A 23,039-nucleotide genomic window follows, 5' to 3' on the forward strand; every position below is an offset into this window, starting at 1 on the left:
TTCTATGGCAAAATGAAACCCCTCATTTTGTTCCTTTGCAAATTAAATGTTTTAAGTGTTAACACTTTATTCCAATCAAGATGACTTCAGGTGTGCCATACTTTTGTCATAAGTAAGACTGTTAGCGCTCTAGTTGTTCTTTAGAACACTCTGGGACATTCTGTCACTGGGCTATAGATGGGCTACATCTGGCTGATATTTGGGCTACATTTGATTTTTTTTGTCTCTGGTGGCCATCTTTGGGCTACATTGGGCTACATTTGGGCTCTAACATATATATAGCCCAATGTAGCCCAATATATATTTTTCAAAGTAAATTTTCGTAAAAACCACTGGAGCATATATCTTGAGACATAGCAAAGGCACATCGGGCTACCAGTCCCTACAATTTTGCCAAGTTTTGTGGAAATCCATTCAGCCGTTCGAGCTAAAAGTGAGTCCAACCGCCCTATGGAAAACTCAATGTTAAAAACACGTTTTGGGACCCCCCTTTTTTCTTGGCCCGCTTGACGAAACCCCCCCAAACTTTCAGGGGACGCTCAGAACCAAAATGTGCCATTTTCCTGAAAATTTCAGCCAATTCCGTCCATCAACGTCAAAGTTATTCAACATAGAATTTTCAGAAATCCCTATTCAAAAAAATCCTAACTATATATACCTACTGGCGACCGCCAGTAGGTAATATATATATATATATATATATATATAATCAGTCATTTCAATTGCAAGCAAAGTGCAACAGGTGTCTGTAAATCTCATATGTCCCAACTTACAACCTCGGTGATCATGCAGCTTATTGTTTCCTATGTTAATATCCCCAGCTGGGGATATAGCATGACAACCTAAAAGTAGCGAGGAGAATAACCAACCGGTTGAATACACTAAGGTATCTGATACAGTGACCTAAATCCATATAAAAGAATGCCAAGCTAATTCCTCATTCTATTCAAACCTGAATAGATACCGAATGGTCATCTGAAGATGCTGGAGATTAGGGTAGACATGTGTACATATCTTCAGTGATATTGAGACCTCCTGGAGACTTAGTATCCAGCTTTAATATATACCGCGTCTCCAGTCTCCGAAGTTTGGCCTCCCTGTCCCCTCCTCACCTGCTGGCTTTAGCAGCGTCGATGACAACATTTTTGAGGCTGGTTTTATCACCTTGACGTACATCGCGGAAATGCCTAGCCACCGGATACGTGTTCTCTTGTTTGGCTATTGCTCTTAAATGCTGAAGTATGCATTTATGCACGGCTAGCTTCATGCTTCCCACATACTTCAGCAGGCTAGGACACTGTAATACGTAAATGGCATATTCCGTTTTGCAGGTTAAAACCTGGGTGAATGGATGTTCCCGTTTGCTGAACCCATCAGTGTACGTTTTTTTGTGTACCCCATGTACACAAAAAAACGATAACGACAGGATTTACAGGTTTTGCACCTAAAAAAACACTGTTATTTTGTAGCCAAGAGGTTTTTTCAATGGTTTTGTGGCAGGCATCTACCAGTTGATCTTTTAAGGAGGGGGCTCTGCTGAAAGTGAGTGATGCTCTGCTAGGTAAAGTTGATCCGATAAAAGGAACTCAAAGAGGTATTAGAGATAGACATACCGTTAGACCCAAAGCTCGTCCTGTTAGGAATGACCATTATTCGCCAAACAGTACTCAAGCATTTGTAGAAGCATAACATTGAGGTCACTGAAATGGTTAGATTGTCGCAATAAATAATATTTGACAGCAGCCAAACCATCAGTATGCACTATACTCGTATAAAGGGCGGTGAGGTCAAGTGCCATCAACCAATCACCCTCAACCCACTTCATGTGCTGCATCTTGTGCAGAAAATCTCCTGTCTTCTTCATAGGATTCAAGTGAACGTACATATCCCTGTAAAAAATAATCAATAGATGGAGGTGCGTTCCAATAGTCCTCCCCTGGCTGAGATGATAGGTCTGCCAGGGGGGTTGTTGACATCCTTGTGTACCTTAGGAATAAAGTATATTAAAGGAGTCACAGGATTTTCAATCTTCAAATATTTAAATTCTGCATCAGAGATCAACTTTTTGGCTTTCCATTTCAATAGTTTGTGATGATACTCTGCTTTGATGGTTTTCAATGTCAAGATGGTAATAATCTCATAGCAACGACGATCATTGAGTTGGCGGTAGGCCTCCTTATCTTAATTACTCCTGGTCATGAGCACAATGTTGCCTCCTTTGTCGCTTTCACGTATGACAACATTCTTATTGCTGTGTCTGTTTGTCGTATTTCTTTCTTTTGCATGCATGTTTTTCGTTGTAGTTCTTTTAATTGTTTTGCCGTGTTTTCGTGAAAGATGTCAATCACATCACGTGGCATAACTGGATTGAACACTGATGGAGGTTTGAACGGAGTAGTGACAGTTATCCTATATATATATATATATATATATATATATATATATATATATATATATATATATATTTCCAACGCCAAGTCCCTCAGTCCTCGGGGAAAAAAAAAAAATATATATATATATATATATATATATTCATGCTCCACTTGCACCTGCCTGTCGCACTCATAGGCTAGTGCCTGCTAGTCGGGGGTGCACCCGACAACAATATCAGCTCCAAAGTCCGTCCCCGCAATCAAACGGGAATCAGGAAGCAGCACTCACAGGGTAAATTCACAGTTGTTTATTTTCTCAAATAAACAACTGTGAATTTACCCTGTGAGTGCTGCTTCCTGATTCCCGTTGGATTGCGGGGAGGGACTTTGGAGCTGATATCTATATATATGTATATATAAATATATATATATATATATATTATCCACCAATTCGTTCACCGGGAGGTGCACACTTTGCACGGTTGGTGCCGGACAGTAGGGATGAACGTCCCCCTACTATTAATTGACCACCAAAAGAAATTATTGTCCGCACTCGCTCAATACGATAGTTTGGGTTTATTAAACAAGAGACTCACATACAGCCCCCTTCACCTACGCATATATATATATATATATATATATATATATATATATATATATATATATAAAGAAAGCAGTCCAGGTTCCGAATAGATGTCGGAACCAACGGTCGGGACCTCAAAGTACCTCGTAACCAGCAGTTCACACAAGCCTCAAAGAACGTAAATCCACCAGTGGAGAACAGGGAAGACGTTGTTTATTTAGGATGACGCGTTTCACTCTACAAGAGAGCTTGTTCACACAGCGCGCCAGAAACAAAAAAAGTGTATAAATAGTAAACAGAAACAAAGGGCTGGAATGAAAACCACCAATGCTACACGCCTTCTCCAAGTAATAAGCACAAAGAATGGACTACAAAAGAAACGTAATAAAGAAACAAAGTAACAGAGAATGTATCAAGTTGAATACTGAAAAGCTCACGGTCACAAATATTTACATGATGTGTAAACACACTAGAATGTATCAAGTATTAATACTATATACACAGGAGTAATTTACAAAAGGGAGCAGTGTATTTACAACAAACAATATATATATATATATATATATATATATATATATATATATATATATATATATATATATATATATATATACTAGCAGCCCGTCCCGACATTGTCCGGGTATGAATTTACATTACAGAAGAACACATTCATTTGTGGTAGGCATGGAGAGACAAAGCAATTTGCCTGGAATCACAGGATGTTAAGCTGATGCCGAGATTCGAACGTAGCTTCCCAGCTCTAAAGTTCGCAATTCTAGAACTTGTGGCGGGAGGTGTGTCTAAAAGTGTATGTCGGTGCTGGCCATCAATGAGAGATACCTGTGCATTTTTCAAATGGGTGGTGAAAAAATATGAGTATGTTGCTGTAGATGTGGGCCGCCGTGCCGCCAATGTACTTACAGGAGGAGGGTAAACACCCATTATTCCGCAACTTTCTTTCCGTATACCATCACTCCGCATACTTTCACTACGAAAGTACCATGACTCCGCAATGCCATTATAACGCATGGCATTACATTTTATATGCTTTTACCACGCATACATTTACAACGAAATTCGTTGTAAATGCATGAATGGTAAAAGCATGTTTTTTTTATGTTTGGCTAAGGTAAGTATGGGTATAGGGGTATATGTTTTGGGGTACTGAGGTATATGTTTTGGGGTGTTTGGGTATTTTAAGGGTGCAGATATAGTTTTGGGTTATGGGGTACAGGGGTAGTTTTAGGGTTTAGGGATAGGTATGGGTTTTGGGGTACAGAGGTATTTTTAAGGTTCAGGGGTAGGTTTGGGTTTTGGGGTGCAGGTGTATTTTAAGGGTTCAGGGCTAGGTTTGGGTTTTGGGGTACAGGGGTATTTTTAGGGTTCAGGGCCAGGTTTGGGTTTTGGGGTAGAGGGGTATTTTAGGGTTCAGGGGTAGGTTTGGGTTTTGGGGTACAGGGTTGTTTTTAGGGTTCAGGGCTAGGTTTGGGTTTTGGGGTACAAGGGGAATTTTTAGGGTTCAGGGGTAGGTTTGAGTTTTGGGGTACAGGGGTATTTTAAGGGTTCGCGGCTAGGTTTGTGTTTTGGGGGACAGGTATATTTTAAGGGTTCAGGCTAGGTTTGGGTTTTGGGGTACAGGGGTATTTTTAGGGTTCATGGCTAGGTTTGGGTTTTGGGGTACAGGGGTATTTTAGGGTTCAGGGGTAGGTTTGGGTTTTGGGGTACAGGGTTATTTTTAGGGTTCAGGGCTAGGTTTGGGTTTTGGGGTACAAGGGGAATTTTTAGGGTTCAGGGGTAGGTTTGGGTTTTGGGGTACAGGGGTATTTTAAGGGTTCAGGGCTAGGTTTGGGTTTTGGGGTAGAGGGGTATTTTAGGGTTCAGGGTTAGGTTTGGGTTTTGGGGTACAGGGGTATTTTAAGGGTTCATGGGTAGGTTTGGGTTTTGGGGTACAGGGGTATTTTAGGGTTCAGGGGTAGGTTTGGGTTTTGGGGTACAGGGTTATTTTTAGGGTTCAGGACTAGGTTTGAGTTTTGGGGTACAGGGGTATTTTTAGGGTTCAGGGATAGGTATGGGTTTTGGGGTACAGAGGTATTTTTAGGGTTCAGGGGTAGGTTTGGGTTTTGGGGTACAGGTGTATTTTAAGGGATCAGGGCTAGGTTTGGGTTGTGAGGTACAGGGGTATTTATAGGGTTCGGGCTGGGTTTGGGTTTTGGGGTACAGGGGTATTTTTAGGGTTTAGGGATAGGTTTGGGTTTTGGGGTACAGGGTATATTTATAGGGTTAAGATGGGTTAGTGTTTAAGGGTGTTGGGGTATTTTAAGGAGTACGGGTGGGTTATGATTATGGGGTGCAGGGGTATTTTAAGAGAGCAGGGTGGGATTAGCACATGATATGAGACATACCACATGCCCACAGCGTTTGTCACGCCCCCAGCACACGCCCACAGCACAACGCAGACACGCCCACAAGGGACTACTTTGCTGGCACGGTTCTTTTACCTTTTAAATGTATATGGTGGGCGTCTGCATAGCCTATGTCCTTCTGCTGCAACTGCCCTTTCCAACGCTGTATTGGGTGTTGTGATTGGTGCTGTGGTTCCTGAGATTACCCGCCTCAAAGGTTTGGACTCTCTCTTTATTATATTAGTATATATATATATATATATATATATATATATATATATATATATATTCACTGAAAAAACCATAGGTTTCAGACCGGTTATAGTTAGGAATTAGCATTTAAAAAACCTATTAAATTCACTGAAAAAACCATAGGTTTCACACCAGTTATAGTTAGCTGGAAATTTTACTGATATAAAACCATTGAAATTCCCACGTTATAGTTAGTTGGACTCACTATAACTTGCGCGTGCAATGCACTGCTGAAGACATCACATATTACATCACTCATGACATGGTCAGTGACATCACTCATGACATCACTGATAACACCATCCTTGTAACACAGTGACAGACCTCCTTTCACTGTAAAGTAACCTTTGAAACACATATTCAAAAATAGAAACTAACATTAACAAAAAAGTGGATATACCCATACCAGTTACAACAACCAATTCACCAACAGTTTTATGTATTCACTCATACATATACTCACTCATCATATGTAGTGATACCCCTATTCATTCTGTTACACACTGACAGTCATCAAAAACGTACTCATACATATACTCACACATGCAAATAAACTAATAAACATCCATTTATTTGCATATACAACTATACACACATTAGCACATTACTTCTAAGGAAACTTACACATACTTACTCTCTTAAACAATCACTTATAGAAACACATACTTATTTAAACAGGAACTCTTTCAATCTCTCACTCTCACATATACTTACTTATATACATCAATTCTCATATATACAAGATTTAAACATATGTAGTTACTCATAAAGACACTAGTGAGAGAGGCATTCACTCTCTAACACACACATATACACACTCATCCACCCATACAATCCTACACAAATGCTGTCTTCAAAACACATACAAACAGTGAGTCAGTCATTGATGCATCTATGTGCTAAGTAACAGCCCCACCAAACCATACAGACACTCATACTGATACTAAAAAAAATCTAATAACCCATATACACACACATGTAGCTACTCACCAACCCATGCAGCCACTTATACACAAAGTAAAACACTGATACATATATTTAAATATTTAAACATTACTCGCTAATATATGTATTCACTAAGATACACTTAATAGGCCAGTTAACCAATCAATTTTTTTTAAAAAAACATCCATTTAGACACTTATTTAAACATTTATTCTTCCATCGATCTTAACATATACATATATAAAATATATTTATTTTTCAGAAAGACACACATTCACTGGACGATGTCATCAGTGATGTCATTTGAGATGTCATCAGTGATGTCATGAGTGATGTCACTGACCATGTCATGAGTGATGTAATATGTGATGTCATCAGCAGTGCATTGCACGCGCAAGTTATAGTGAGTCCAACTAACTATAACGTGGGAATTTCAATGGTTTTATATCAGTAAAATTTCCAGCTAACTATAACTGGTGTGAAACCTATGGTTTTTTCAGTGAATTTAATAGGTTTTTTAAATGCTAATTCCTAACTATAACCGGTCTGAAATTTTTTCAGTGAATTTCATAGGTTTTTTAAATGCTAATTCCTAACTATAACTGGTGTGAAACCTATGGTTTTTTCAGTGAATTTCATAGGTTTTGTTAATGCTAATTCCTAACTATAAGTCTCACTTTATAAATAAGACTGTTAGCACTCTAGTTGTTCTTTAGAACACTCTGGTACATTCTGTCATTGGGCTACAGTTGGGCTACATCTAGTTGAAATTTGGGCTACATTTACATTTTTTGGTCTCAGGTGGCCATCTTTGGGCTACATTGGGCTACATTGGACTACATTTGGGTTACATTTTGGCATTTTGGCATATATATATATAGCCCAATGTAGCACAATATATATTTTATCAAAGTTAATTTTCGTAAAAACCACTTAAGAATAGGGATACCAGTCCCTACAATTTTTCCCATTTTTATTTTTTTTAATTTTTTGCTTTGGAGCGCTCCCGGTGCGCATCCCGGGGAGCGCCCCGAAAAGCGTACTTTTATAAAGCGCCCCCGGGCGCGCTCCGAGGAGCGTCCCGTAAGCGCCAATATCGCGAACGAGAACATGATCATGACGTATCGCGTAGCCGTGTCCGCGTGATACGCACGGCGTAAGCGCACCCGGAAGTACTCGAGCGAATACGATCGCGCAACGTAAACATCCGACGCGCTTACGCTACGCGACCCGAAGCGCCCCCGGGCGCGCCCGGGGGCGCGTAGCGTAAGCGCGTCGGGTCATGTGACCTGAAAATAACACTTTTCATTGGTTCATAACAGTTTTAGTTTCATAATGATGAAGCCCCTGGTCTTGTGACCTGAAAATAACACTTCTCATTGGTTCAGGACAGTTTTTTTTCTAAATGATGAAAGACCCCACCTTTTTTCCTTATTCTGACTTTGTCCTTTGACTGAGGAAGACCTGTTTGTACATCTCTGTACCTTTTTGATATTAATAATGGCTTCAGTAGCAGCAGCAGCTGGTGCATCTGCCCCACCACCACCACCACAACCACCAAGAGGACCACCTCAAGATTATATTGGTGGTCAAGAACAGGAGGAGGAGGAAGAGGAAGAGGAGGAGGGGAGGAGAAGATGGCTGCCTGACGAAAATACCCCATACAAACCCAAGCCACACATTGTATGGGAGTTTTTTTCAATCCCAGAGGGCAAGAAAAAAGTGAATGCGCCCAAGGTAACTTGCCTAATCTGCAATGAGGAACTTTCACGGGGCAACCCAAACAAAAAATATTCATTTGGTAACTATACCATGATTCGTCATATGACCAGAAAGCACCCAAACAACTACTCTCGTGCTGAGTTCAGGGAACTGGCCAGTAACCTCCCCCAGTCGTCAAGGACCACCTCCCAAACAAACCAACCCACTTCATCGGGACCAGAAACATCCGAGATGATGCCTTGCATTCAGCCAAGATTTGCTGATTTTAAAATCACTTGTTCTGCATGTGGCAAGCTTATCGCCTATGGTGAAAAAAGTGTTAAGCTCATCGTCCTTGCAGGTGATAATCACAAGTGCCCCAAAAAGAAGTAATTTTTGGTTTTTTTTATTTTTTTGCTCCAGTTGAGCCAGTTTCAATTCCCTTTTTTTGTTTCTCCCCCTAAAAAAATACTAAAAAATATAAAACTGTTTTGAAAAGCCAAAAAAAGTTCAAAAAGTTCAAAAAACACAAAAAAAATATAAAACAACAAAAAGAAGAAAAAAAAAAGTTCTTTTTAGAACTACCTCCAATTTCTAAATAAAAACTTCATTTTTTTTAAAACTCTGTCATCTTTTTCCCTCATTTTACGCTCCCCGGTGCGCTACCTGGTGCGCGTACCGGGCGCTTCCCCCGCGCAAAACGAAAAAAATATATATATTTTAAATGCCCCGCGGGGCTCTTTTATAGCCCCCACATCAAACCTAGGGGGTCAAGGGGGGGTCTACCCTGCCCCCTTATGGTCATTTCCCTCTTTGCTTTGCCCACCTCTCGTGTCTCGATCCTACCGAGACACAAGATGGCGGCCGCTCCGGACTGTTTAGAATGTTTACAGACAACTGAGAGCCAATCAGCTTTCTGCGCGCAAGTCGCGTGGCGCGCCTGGAGCGCTCTCCGGTGCGCGCACCGGAGAGCGCCTATAGATATATATATTTTTTTGAACCTAAATTACTCAAAATCCACTGCAGCACATATCTTGAGACATAGCAAAGGCACATAGGGCTACCAGTCCCTACAATTTTGCCAAGTTTGGTGGAAATCCATTCAGCCGTTCGGGCTAAAAGTGAAATCGACTGCCCTATGGAAATTAACATGGGGAAAACGCGTTTTGGGACCCCCCTTTTATCTCGGCCCCCGCTTGACGTATCCCCCCCAAACTTTCAAGGAAGAACCGGAGCTCGACGAGGCCATTTTCAGGAAATTTTCAGGCAGATTCGTCAACCGGTGCCAAAGTTATTCCAAATAGAATTTTGAGATTTAACATTGAAAAAAATCCTAACTATAACTACCTACTGGCGACCGCCAGTAGGTAATATATATATATATATATATATATATATATATATATATATGTGTTAAATGGAGATCTCACATTTCAACATGCCTAAGGGTTATTGGTCTGCAAATAGCACTTCAGGAATTGATAATACCCAATTATAAATTGATCTTAAAAAAAACAAATTAAAGTTGAACACCTTAAGTGATTAACTCATACCAGTAGTTATATATTCACCCTATCCGACTGCACATTTCTCAGGTAAAATAACAAATTGCTTTCTAAATCTACGAATGGGAATAAATATGACAAAAGAGTGTATGCAGCCCTGGATTGAGAAGTGGGTGGAAACTAACTGCAGATTATGTGGATGGCCAAAAGAATCATTAGTTCATATACTATGTGTGTGTCCTAAATTGATTACCATTTGGCTAATTTTTTTTTAAACCCCTAGTTTTGAAGATCGGGGTTAGATTAGCATGCCAGGCACTTATTAGGTCCCTATTAGGTTAGTCGATCCCGCGGTTATGCTAGCTGATAAAGTTTTTATATGCAGCTGAAAATGTTTTGGTATTGCCAGTTTGAGATGTATTAATTGTATCACTTGAAATTAAGAGTCCTCTGCACAACTTCTAGTGACACAACGACGCCTGGCAGACACCAAGGCCCTGTATAGACAGCTGGTGACGAGGGAGGCTAGGACGCAAGCACTGGCTACTCTACACCGCATATATGATGTAGGTGATAAATCCGGGAAACTCTTGGCCTGGCTCAGCAGGAAAGAGAGAGATGCCCGCTGGGTTGCAAGAATAAGGGTGGGCCCTGCCGCTTGGGCCTGCACCGACGATAAGATAGCTGATGCATTTGCCGACTGCTATGAAACTCTATACAAGGCCCGCAACTTAGGTTCCAAAACGGAGGCGCTGCAATATATGGCACCCATCAACCTCCCGACACTCGAGGAGGCTGACCGTGCAGATCTAGAGTCCGATGTCAGTGAGGAGGAAGTTAGGGTGGCTCTGACCAAACTTCGCGCAGGAAAGACCGCGGGCCCGAATGGCTTCCCAGCAGAGCTCTTCAAAAAAATGGCTGACCTCCTGACTCGACACCTGCAAGGCCTATTCCGGGAGGATGAGGAGGAGGGACAGTTCCCTCCGGATATCAGACAGGCCACGATTGTCCCGATCTACAAGGCAGGGAAGCCAGCTGAGGGCTGTACATCCTACCGTCCCATCTCCTTGCTGAACGTGGAAGCAAACATCTATGCCACAATACTGGCCCTACGCTTGAGAAGGGTCATCCCGGGATTGATCCATATGGACCAGACAGGGTTCATTCCCGAAAGGGCGACCAGATACAATTTACGAAGGACACACAATTGGCTCCACGTGGTGGAAGGCAGAACGGAGCCGCACTGGTTCCTGTCGCTGGCCGCAGAAAAGGACTTCAATGCCGTCCATTGGCGCTTCTTGGAGGGAGTGCTAGAACAAATGGGTTTCGGACCCAAATACAGACGTAAAATTAGTTTACTATATGCGGGACCCAGTGCCCGGGTGAGGGTTAACGGGGCAATGTCAAGGACTTTTCCCATACAGCGAGGAACCCGACAGGGGTGCCCACTGTCTCCCCTTCTGTTTGCCCTGACGATCGAGGTGATGGCCTGTGCGTTAGACAGAACAAGGGGATCACGGGGTTCCGCATAGGACCGGCGGACATACAGGATGAGAAACTGTCCTTGTATGCAGATGACGTCTTGCTTTATGTCACACAACCGGAAAGCACAATACCGGCGCTGTTTGACGAATTGGCGAGGTATGGAGCGAGATCAGGATACCAGATTAACTGGCACAAATCAACGCTCTATGACCCACGAGGGCGCAAAGACTGGCCTCAATTGCCGCAGAACCTACAGACGACCGAAGAAGGTTTTCAATACCTAGGAATATTTGTCACAACTGCCGGAGTCGTCTCATATGAACGAAATGTCTCTCGTGTCATTCGTGATTTCAAATCCGACGCGAGTAGATGGAAATCACTCCCCCTGACAATACTCGGTAGGGCAGCTATGTTCAAAATGATCTCACTCCCAAAATTCCTCTACGCCTTTCAAAATGAAAACTTCCCAATGCCACCCAAGACCTTTCGGGACGTACACGCGGCTCTCTGGACCTATCTATGGTTGGGAAAGAACCCCAGAGTGGCACTGGCAACTCTGCAGAGACACCAATATGACGGGGGGTCTCACTCCCTGACCTGGAAGCCTATTACTGGGCGGAGCACCTGGCCCCCATCAATGATTGGTTACATGCACCTGCCTCTCACCCCACATATGCCCTAGAAAGGCACACCATGGCGCACACTCGAGCCTCCACTACATATATGGGGGGAAGGGTCAGGCCAGACTACTGCCAGCTACTAAAATTACTCTGGGGGCGTGGAAGTAAGCCACGAATGTCACTGGGTGGATTCGCAGACCCACGAAGCAGACACCACTATGGGAGTGCTCCTGGCTCAAAGAACTTAACAAACTGAGAGGGTTCCAGGGATGGGACACCATCGGCATCTCTACCCTAGGGGATGTAGTCAAAAATGGAGCTTTAAAACCTTTCACCTCCTTACAGGCTGAATATGGATTACACCACTCCCAATTCTTTAAATACATACAAATGAGACATGCATGGCGGGCAGAAGGGGCACTACAAGAGCCACTCCCCGAATATGCACCACTGGAGGGCCGACTATTACAAGAAAAGATCCCCGGTAATGCGGTCTCCCTGACATACAAAACTATTATGAATAATAGACCGAATACGCTAGAGGGCCTTCGAACCACATGGGAGCAGGAAGTAGGGGAGATGGATGAAGTGAACTGGGGGGGGGGGGTACTGATGCACCCTAGAGAAGTAGCAATTAAGTCACGCTTACGCCTGATACAGTTTAAGATCCTGCACAGGGTGTATTATGATAGAGTACGGCTATATAAATTGGGTAGGGCGTCAGACCCTAGCTGCCTGCGCTGCGGACATGAGAGCGGGAGCTTTCTACACATACTCTGGTTATGCCCAAATATTCAGGCTTATTGGGCTGAGATTATCGCGGAACTCAATGAGGTATTAGAGATAGACATACCGTTAGACCCAAAGCTCGTCCTGTTAGGAATGACCAACGACTTAGACTTGGCCCGCCCACTGTTAATCTTCCTAGTGTTGGCCTTGGTAGTGGCCAACAGAGATATAGCTAGGAAGTGGGGGGCGCCTGACACACCCCAGGTTGGGGAATGGAGGAGGGGCTTGGACATTTACATGGCGGCCAAAAGGGTCACATACAAAGCGAGAGGCTGTCCGAAGAAGTTCCGCAAAGTTTTGAGTAAATGGAGACGCTATCATAGCCTAGACTCTGAAGTGGCCAAAACATACACTGGCTGGATTGCTAGGGGGAGGGGAAAATCTACACGAAAAACAAGAATGTGGGTATCAAATACATGGTGAACTGCTATGGATGAACATTTGAATTATGATATTGGGACTTGGCATCTTGACGGAAGTGGAGGAGATGTGGGGCGCGGGGTTACTGCTTGACGATGACATGCTTGTTCTATGCTTTTCCATGTGATAAAACAATAAAAATGTTTTTTTTTAAAAAGAGTCCTCTGCACAGTCTGATACCTAGTAGAAGAAAGTGTATATGCTATTAGGGTAATAATCAAGCAATTATTGTCCTTGAGCTATGGAATTACTAATTATGGCACGTTGGCACTTTAACTCGCAATATGTGCAATATCTTGATATAGTAATTATTGATGTTTTTAAAAAGTAATTTTGTTACCTCAATGGAATTACTATTTATTGCATGATTTGTTTCACTTGAAATTAAGAGATCCTCTGCACTGTTTGATACTTAGTAGAACAAAGTGTATATGCTATTAAAGTAATAATTAAAAGGTAATTACTGAGACTATCTTGGGACAGATTTAATTGATGCACTTTATTATTGTCCTTGAAGTATGGAATTACTAACTAGGGCACATTAGTACTTTAACTAGCAATATGTGCAATATCTTCCTAAGGTAATTATTGACTTTTTTTTTAAATAAAATGTTTTTTCAATGGAATTAGTATTTATTGCATGATCCAGTCCATGTTTGATTTTATGACATATTTATGAATGTATTGGTACAATTGTTAATAATATTTGCAGTACAGAGTTTTCTGTTTTTATATATTATGTGATTGTGTAGATGTTTTGATTGCAATTCATTTTATTAATCACACAATAAAGAATTTACTTACTGATATATTTTAACACATTGTTAGGAAAGCCCCAAATGGTTGGAGGTGCTCGTAGTTGGGGCGAATTATAGATTATTTTTGTGGTCAAAGGGCCTGTGTGGCCACCATTAATTTTTACAGGAGAATGGTGGGAGGTATGTAAATGCCAGGTTGTGCAAGACACCACATCTTAAAGTATATAGTAGCAAAATTAAAGCCTGTGTCAGTTTATTGGGCAGTACCGAGTTTTAAATGGCGTTGAAAACATAAGCTTTGACAGCGCTGCTAAACACATAGATAACATTGTGTGGTAGCGTCACACGTTTTTAAACCAAACGTGAAAGATCAAGGCATGTGTCCGTTTATGGGTTAGAAACAAAGGCTAGAATACATTAACAATATAAGACTTCAATTGAGCGAACGGCACCTGAAAGTAAAAGCATGGTGCAGTAGCATGTACATATTATAGGGAAAGTCCCAAACGTGAGTGAGCAGTGCTTCCAAGCCCGCACCACGATTACAAAAATCTATCCTTCCGTAGGAGTTGTAGTTTATTAGGAAAAGTGAAAAGTCTCTGTTGTCCTGTTTGTTTTGGCACTTTGGTTCCTATGTCGATGCAGTTGGTGGCATTTACTTTATTCACCATTTTTATATGGTTTCAGATAAATAGATAGTCCTACTTTGGTGTCTACATTTTGATCCACGTCTGTGCTTAGAAAGGTGAAGTATGGCGATTTGCTAAGGTGACTAATCCTGTTACAGGGAATGTACACCCAATTACATCTATTCGTACTATATATAATTAATTTTATTGAATAAAGGTTTTTTTAATTCAAATTTTTTACCCTTAGCAATTTTGTTTCGAGTATGTTTAAAGTAGCTCGTTATCGGGTGAATTGTGTTAGTATTGACATTGTGTAACTAGTGTGTTTACAGAATCCGCATTTTCCATTCCATCTTTGTGGGATGATAAAGGACTTTTAAAGAAAAAGAGTTAACATGGCCTTGAAGGCATGATTGCATATTTCTCGTTCTTTTAGTTTTTTATTCCTAATGTTCTTTAGAGAGGAATAGTCATGGTTTTACCTGTATATTAGAAAATCGCTTAACATTCAAATTTTTGTTTAAGCATCTTATTTATCCAGTGATAATAGTTCTGGTACCCATTCTAGTTATGTAGAGCTAGTCTGAAACTAGCTTTAGAGGCATAAATGTAAATAAAAAAAGAGTAAGTGATACAACAAAAACGTATATGTCACAGCAGGAAGTAGGACAGTTATGCATAAGAAACATGTATGGTCAGTTTAAAAAAAAAAACAATATGGACAGAGTTGTTCTCCATAATTTCCCCCAAACCATCTTATTAAGATAGTTCATGCTAAGGGGAAAATTTGAGTATGGTGGTTAGTATCAACGTCCTTTCTTGGTGGCTCATTCAGAGTTGCTGATTTTATTACAGTTCAACCAGTATATATTGGGGGTACTCCTGGTTTCGTTTCAGTATTTGAGAAGAGTGTGTGTTGTTTTGAATCATCATGTCACATCAGCCAATTGTGTAGTTCAGCATCTTTATTAGTCCTTGTTTGACTGCATTACATTTCAGAATAATGTTACTTACGAAGATTTCCATGTCACCACCTCGCAGGCTTCTGTTTAGTTTTTCGATCCCTTGGAAGGAGACAATCATATATCGCAGGTGGAATATTTTAAAATGTTTAACCAATGGTAATTTCAGGTCTGATTCTTGGATGTTGAGATACTGCTCTTAAATCCAAAGATGTTGGAAACCTGGAGATGGACTCCTTGCTTCATGTATTGTCTATGTTATATCCCTTTAACCCAATAAAGTTTATTGAAAAATAAATAGTCTTGAATTCAATGTTTACAGGGTCTTATCATGCTGCCTTTGTAATTTTTTCCACATAGACAGGGTATATTATAAATTCTGTATGTTCTCTCACAAGTAATCCAGTCCTGAGTTTGTCAATGTTTACTGAACATTTTACAGTTTATTTTACTCTAATTTGCAGATAGAGCAGTTTCTGTTGGTTTAGAAACCTACGGGTTTCTCCAAGAAGGTGGTTGTCTTCCTTGTTTTTTCCTGGTAGAGTGAGTGACAAAACATCTGTTTTAGACTAGGTGCTCTTTTGATGCTGATTTGGGGGAAAAGTTTGATCCCTTTTTGTAGTTGTGTATGATGTGTTGAAAGCACCAGTATTTTCTCAAGGTTTTTCTAATTTGGTGATGACCATTATTGTATTCTGTAATAAACTGAATTGTTTATGTTTTTGTTTCCGTATTATGTCGATCCTGTAGAAGTTGATTTCTGTCCAGGAGAGCAGTTTCACGCATGGTATTTTATAGATACTTTTCGTCTTATCACTATACTATCAGACATCTGGTACGTTTGGTTGCCTCTTGTTTATAGACTTCCCTTTCACTAAGGTTTCCTCTAGTTCTTTTATATAAACATCTATTTTTCTGCACCAGGAGGCCCTTCTAGGTGAACATGCGTTTTATAAATATACATGTTATGTTATATTCTCCTTTGGGCAGATTGTCAATTGGGTCTTGGGATGGCAGCTTGTGGCATGCACGATAAAGTTTGCTGCTGCTCTTTTTCTATGTATTCGACTGTGCAATTTGTTTTGATCAATGTAAAGTGTTAGATCTAGGAATTCAATTTCTTTTTTGGGGGTGGAGGAAGTCACTGTAATTCCCTATTCATTTTCAGATAATTCAGAGATTTATTCTTGGAGAATGTTATGGTCCTTGCCAAATCATCAATATATCATTGATATATCTTGCCCAGCAGATTATGTTGTTGGTAAATCCCTCATATTTCTAATTCCAAACCAAACTTTTTTCAATTTTGTCCATGAAGATACAGGCATATGGGGGAGTGAATTTGGCTCTCATTGCAGTTCCTTCTTGTTGTAGGAAAATTGAACAATTGAAAATACAGAAATTATTTGGCAAGCAGAAATTTAGCCTTTCTTAAATCATCTAATTTCTTTTTAAAAAGTGAACTTGGTCTTGTAGAGAGTGTTTTCATTCCTGTATCCATACCATGAGAGTATTTTATTGATGTGTAAAGGCTCACCACATTTAGTGCAGCCAGTAAGTAATCTGGTTGGCAATCAATGTTATCCAATTTGTGCAGTATGTATTTTGTGTTCCTTACATAGGTTAGTAAGCTCTTCATGAAAGTCTCATTTGTTTTTCATGTATTCCCCTATCCGAAAACAGATTGAATCTATACCTGCAATGATAGACCATCCTTTTTGAAAGAAGCCCGGATTATGTATTATTGGTAACATGGTAGGCATCACTGGGTATTTTATATACAGGATTTGCTTCTCCTTGGAATGTTGAGGCTTTTGTTGTACCATTTATCATGATACTCGGATTCGTTTTTTTGTACGTCAGACATTGGGTTTATGGTAATTCATTTTAGCATGTGATCACAAATAAACCCTGACTAGACATCTAATCCTATAATAACCCTGAACAATAACAGACTCTTTTGCTATTAGTGGGTAACATGCAAGTCTTCTTTCACATGTAGTCTCATACCTACTACATTAACCTTTTCCTACAGATCACAAATAAAGATGCAATGCAGGATTTGATATTAGCATCTTTACTTTTGTCAAGGTAATGTATTTAACATTTAATTTAGTGTGCCAGTGTCAAAGGACACAATCAACATATAACACCATCTCTTTTTATTTGTATTCTTCATACTCTAAAGAATGTATGGTCTTTAAAAGGGACTAAAGGGCTCTTCTAAAATTAAAACAAAGGTTTTTGAGCACGACTATTCTTTTAAGAACACCCTGTCTCACAAGAGGTGAAATAACCTGTGAAGAATGTACAACTTCATAAAGCATATACTAATTTTTAGCCTCGGAAAAAGCCCCTGCCTGGCAGACTTTATGTGGGGAGAAACAGGTATTGGCCATCAAATGATTACATTAACCATATAAAGGACAGGATGAATTGCAAATATGATACTTGTGAATAACTGTGTAATAAAAAGCTTCAAAATATAAAAAGAAACCGTCTAGAATATATTTACACCAAGGAGTTTGACACCAAAAAAAGCGAATCAGAACTATACAATGACTGTCTTGAGAAGGACAATAGGAACATTGAAACCCAGCACTGTAACATGTTTTTACATATTCGTAACTCACACATTGATCATCATCACGTGCAGAGGCAGTGTTTGGCCATGCATGTGTGTGCAAATAACATGCCAATTAGGCTTACTCGGTCTGCAACCAAACCTGTAAAAAATATCCTTTTTCCAAGTGGGTCTGCTACTGGTATACAAGATGCTCAGAGAGGTGCTAAAATTCAGGGCAAGAGAGGGGACATGAATCAGGGATTCAGGGGGACATGGACATAGATGCAGGGTGGGTAGGGAGAGTCATGGACACCGGACAGGAAAACAGGCGTTATGTATATAGTATGACAGGCATATGCAGATGCAGCCATGGGGTAACAGGAAGGGGAAGACCACAATAGTGGTACTCGGACATAAAAACAAGAACATACGGGTGAGAGACAGGGCACAGAGACATGGAACTGAATGCTTTTTGGCCTGCTTGCCTGTAGTTAAAGCGATGCCAATTTATGTAGCATCTAGCGTGACATGATCTGGCACAGCTTGCTTGAGACCATGTTGAAAATGTGTGCCAAGACTTAACATGGACGATGGAGCTGCCATGTGCATCCTTGTGACCTTGGACTCCACGTGTCTTTTGTCATCCTACTACATCTTCATCTCACCCACTGTGTGCAGCTCCACGCCCATCAAGATGAGGTGTAAGGTGAAGATAATGTTCTGCTGATCGCATTGGGAGGGAGGGGTGGGGGGAGCAGACCACAAACCAGCTTTTGTGTATAAAAGGCCACTTTATTGAAACAGGTGCACATTAACAATTATAAAACCTCGGCCAACGCCTTACAAAACTAAACTTCACTAAATAAAACACCTCCTTAACCTCAATTCCGCCCCTACCCAAACATTACATCATTACAAAAATACAAACAATACAAATCCCTGCATAAACGTCTAAACCTATAATTCAAACAATCCATTACAACCTCCCCTGCCTGCCCCTTGCCAACTTTTGATACCCCAACCTCTGCAACCACCCCAACAAATTAATCTGCCCAACTTATCCTGTCGATGACACAACTACGCTAATGAACAACAAAAATTCTGCCAACCCTGGCAAAATACCAGTAACCTCTGCCACCCAGAAAGACGGTGGGGAAGAAAAACGACCCCCCCTTTCTGCCCCCCCATCCAACATAAATAACAAAAAAAAATTGTTTCTTGACCTATCTGGCATATTCTTGAACCTTCAGACACCTAGACAGCACCTCTCTCAACTCCAGAAGATACAGGTCCATCCCCAACCTGGATAAGTGTACCCCGCGCCACTCGAAAAAAATCAACTGCCTCAAAGTGAATGTCTCTGTGTGTCACTCTCCCAAAACCTAAGCTCCTACAAAATCTGGAAATCTCTAGGTTTACCTTCATATGCGCCCTGTCAATTGCTTTAGGATTGTGCTCTCCCCTCCACGCCCTGCACGGCCCAAACTCTGTTCACAAAAATGTGGCAACCTGACCACTGCTCTTTCAAAAGTGTCAAATCTCTCTTCATCGCCCTCAACAACACAACTCCCTTGACCCCACAAAGATCATTTCCGCCCAAATGAATTAACAGCACATCCGGACACTGACCCCCGACCAACCACTTATTTAGAGCAGGAATCAACTCCCTCCAAAGCATCCCCCCTTTCCCCTTCCACACCACTTTGAAAAAACGTTCATTAAAACCCAACAATGATCCAAAATAACTATGGCACGCCTGTACATGTGTCCATTTAACAAAAGAATGCCCCACAATCCAGATGGTCAATTCCGTCGAGCGGGGGCCAGTCACTGAACCTGCAACGAGAAAAGAAATATCAGACTTATGGCAAGGAGAATGAGGCATGCGCCTCCCCCACATTGTGTCTCACGTAGCATTGAAAACAGTTAGAAGACGAGCGCCCCAACCGCATAATGTCTTCCCTAGACCATTCCCTGTTGTAAGCCTCCGCCGCTGCCCCGATTCTAAAAGATTGAGTCCCAAAGTGCGCCCCGTCTAACCCGATACTCCACAAAGCCTTACACAGCACCATTCGCAAATGATATTCAGAGACCCGGTCCCATTGGCATGTCTGAAAACTCCTTCCTCAACTTTCCCACCTGACAAGTCCCTCCAAAGCTGGACCCACTGCAAAAGGGCATGTCGAAACTGGGGAGGATGCTTCCAACCAAAGCCCTTTTGCCAGGCTCCTCTGGTCCGTTTTGGAGCTTGACAGCTAAATGTGAACTCCCTTTTCTGAGCAACATATGTCCTGCCACCCTCTGCCCCCCTTCAACTTAGAACCCAAAAGTTCAGAAACTCTGAAAGCCCCAAAAAACATCCATACAATAAGTGTGGAAAACAAACAAGCCTCAAAACCATCCCTACAACCCAATGGTAAAACTTGTATAAGACGAGCCAAAGTCTGCCAGGACAGATGGCTACGTGCGAAATGCCCCCCCCCCCCGCTCCCTAGCCCAACCTTCCAACATTCTCCTCCCAACATTACCCGCAGTAGAGTAACCCCAAAGGAGTTTCCCAATAAAGAAAATACCCAAATACCCGCTAATTTCCCGGCGATAGTAACCCTAGAAAGACATTTCTCCATGAGGTCAAGAATAAACTGGATCACATCTTCTGACCGCCGACCATCCTACCTCCCGCCCAGATGCTCCTGGTGCTAAGAAATCCTTCCAAGCTAGCGCATATGCTGCTCGAGTCGACGCAGACAACGATCCTACCACCAGTTGTATGACCCTACGTTACCTACATACCAAAGGTGTTCCGACATTGGGGTCGATGTCCTGTCCGCCTCCTTGGCCAACCCATGGAATCTCTCCCACTGCAAACGAGATAAAGCATCCACAATGTCATTGTCCACACCGGGGATGTGTAATGCCCTAAAAGCGATATCATGTCTGAGGCAGCCTAGCACAAAAACCCGAAGCAATTTCAAAATCTGTTCATCTCTTGCCGACTGCCTATTGATAATGTCCACCACTGCCTTATTGTCAATCCGAAACAGAACCTTCCTATGTGCCAATTCTTCCCCCCACAGTGTCAGGGCCACCAATACCGGAAACAGTTCCAAAAAGGCTATGCTCCTCCCACCCTCCTGCCATTGAGGCGGCCACTTCTCAGCACAACACCTGCCCTGCCAATAAAGGCCAAAACCGTCACTGCCTGCTGTGTTTGAAAAGATCTGTACATCCCACAGGAGGTCATCCTCCCTGACCAAAGGAACTCCATTAAAAGAGTGCAAAAAGACTATCCACATACGCAGATCTTCTTTCACCCCTGCTGACATTCGGACATGGTGGTGAGGCAAATGATGTCCTGACAGTGCACGCCCCAATAGTCTACATGCCCTGACAACTCTCCATGCAAAGTTAAGAAAGCCTAGCAGGACCTGGACATCCTTCACCGTCACTTTCTATTTTGATAGCATTACATCCAAGAGCTCCAACATCTTCACTTTCTTATCCACTGGCAAGCGAGCCTGCATTGCCACTGACTCAATCACAATTCCCAGAAAAGACATGGTCGTGCATGGACCCATAGTCTTCTCTGGTGCCAACTGCACCCCCAAATCCTCCATGAGCTCTTGGAGTGTCCAGGGCTACCTGGCACTCCGTGGAGCCCGGGAAACCAACAAAAATGAAATTGTCCAAATAGTGTGTTACCAACTCATGACCAGTGTGTTGTGTAAAATACCACTGCAAGAAGATGCTGAAGCACTCAAACAGCACAAGACATTGAACAACCCATCGGCAATGCTTTGTCTACGTACCATTTACCATCTAAATGGATCCCAGAAGATTCCAATCATCTGGATGGACTGGAAGCAATCTAAATGCATATTTTATGTCACATTTTGCCATCTCTGCAGTTGCGCCTGCGGTCACTACCAGTGGCATAGCAATGTCAACGGAGGAATAGGAAACAGAGGCCGCCTCCTCATCAATAAAATCATTGACTGAAGACCCATCTGGCCATGATAGGTGTTGAATTAGTCTGTACTGCCCCACATCTTTCCTGGGGACCACTCCTATCAGGGAAATAATCAATCAAATCCTCCAATGGCCAATCATCAAATGGCCCGCCATCCTTACTTCTCACACCTCCTTGTTCAGCTTTTCCTGCACAACTGCTTTATGCTCCTCAGCTGATTTCAAATTCTGTGCCCACCGCCGCAGCCGTGGCCCAGTGTAACCTAGATTAAATCCCTCCTGAAACCCTTCCAATAGCACCCCTCTGGCCCTCACATCCCCATAGTCCCTCAGACCTTCTGTCAATTGCACTATCCTAACCGGAGTAGGAGCCTTTGGGCCCAGACCCTTGTGGACCCTTACCTACTCTAGCACTCTGGAATTGCTGAGAGGTGCCTGGAGTGCTGGCACTCGGCTGTTGCCACTGCTGGCTGCCTGAAGGCTTGACCTCCCAACATTTCACCAAGGGATGTTTCTTACCACATTGTGAACACTCATGCCGGAACCTACAGTATTCCCTTGTGCGCAGGCCTTTATTAAAGTCCCAGCATGCCCCAGATCCAGATTGTGCTGCTGTTGCGCACCCCACCTCTCCCCGGGTGGGCTTCCCCTGAAAGGGCCGGTACACTAAAGGTAACCCACTAGCTGTGAATATAGTCTTACCCCCGCCGGTGCCCCCATCGTGTGCTGCCACAAATCAGTATCCAACTCTCCCCACTTTGCCTCCGGGTCCCAAGCCATACGGGCCCGGAACTCCTCATCGTATTGAGCCCAGGCAAAACCACTACCAGTGATCTGAGCTTTCCTAATAACGTCCATATATTTGAAAAAAGCAACGCAGCGCTCAGGAAACTTTTCACAATATACGCTGGCATAAATAGAAAATGCTGCCGTCCAAATCTCAATTGTTCAAGGAACTTTCTGACGCTTAGCCAACTCATACTCTTCTTCTTTAGAGCCCTCTTTCGAACGCACTTCTCTGTGCAGGAGCTTCAGTATTTCAACCTATTCTCCCTTCAAAATCCGCTCCTTGGTTGCTAAC

Source organism: Lissotriton vulgaris, chromosome 4_1 (assembly GCF_964263255.1).
Source record: "Lissotriton vulgaris chromosome 4_1, aLisVul1.2, whole genome shotgun sequence".
In the NCBI taxonomy this organism is placed as follows: Eukaryota; Metazoa; Chordata; class Amphibia; order Caudata; family Salamandridae; genus Lissotriton; species Lissotriton vulgaris.